Below are 1,058 nucleotides of genomic sequence, written 5' to 3' on the forward strand. Positions count from 1 at the left end.
TTCCTTTAATTTGCAGTTATTGCTTAATTAGAAATAAGCTTTAGATTAATATATGTGGAAAGTTAGCATATTGACATGATTTCCTACTAAAGAAGAAAAACTCATACCAGATTTGTTCCTGAGCAGATTTGATTCAGAACAGTAAGGTGAGGATAAGAGCGGATTGTTCTCAATTTGGTTCTGTAAATAGTTTGTGACAATTCATTTATCTGCACAACTGAATTAAGTGATTCAGGAGTAAAATTAGAATCAACATGGCATGTGGCTCACAGTTCCTAAGGCAGCTCATCTTCTCACTCCTTCCAAAATGCTTCTGGAGGATCGGAACGGGTGACAATTCTCCGAGAAAATGAAATACCAAGACGGACATTGCACTAACTACTAGAAACTTGGAGATCATTCCACCAACTACAAAATCTATGGAGAGGAATGAAGGTGAGGGTGAAGTCGCCCAGTCATGTCCAACTCTTTGCGACCCCATGGACTGTAGCCCACCAGGCTCCTCTGTCTATGGGATTTTCCAGGCAAGAATATTGGAATGGGTTGCCATTTCCTTCTCTAGGAAATCTTCCTGACCCAGGGATTGAACCCGGGTCTCCTGCATTGTAGGCAGACGCTTTACCATCTGAGCCACCAGGGAAGTCTCTATGGAGAGGATTAGAGAGCTATAATCAGGAGCACACTTGGGTTTTGCTGCTTGGAGGAGTGAATCCATCTCCATGAGAAGATGAGCTGGAGCTTCATCCCCACTCCCTTCTCCTCCCCACTTTCATCTGTGCTCTCTGTTCTGAATCTGAAGGACCAACCTGAGAATGAACTCTCTCTCTCTGTCACCTTAAATGTATCCTGACTCAACTTCTGTGTATCTCCTCCTAGCTATGATTTTGTCAAGCTTTATGAAATTTGGCTGTGAGTATAAAAAAACAACAATCATAGGAAATATGCTTTTTTTTTATATAAAGCAACACATCTCCTCCCAAACACCATATGCACTTGACACCCATCCTTACTGTGCAAATAAGAATCACAGAGCCAGACACTGAGAAATGGGCTGAACA

The 1,058-nt window shown here is 42.0% G+C and overlaps 1 non-coding gene across 1 annotated transcript; it reads right to left on the reverse strand.

Moving 5' to 3' along the window:
- Positions 1-567: 567 nt before the first annotated feature.
- Positions 568-640, reverse strand: TRNAC-ACA (transfer RNA cysteine (anticodon ACA)). The gene has a single exon. It is a non-coding gene; the product is annotated as a tRNA-Cys (tRNA).
- Positions 641-1,058: the final 418 nt, after the last annotated feature.

The sequence above is a fragment of the Muntiacus reevesi genome, chromosome 3 (genome assembly GCF_963930625.1).
Source record: "Muntiacus reevesi chromosome 3, mMunRee1.1, whole genome shotgun sequence".
NCBI lineage: Eukaryota > Metazoa > Chordata > Mammalia > Artiodactyla > Cervidae > Muntiacus > Muntiacus reevesi.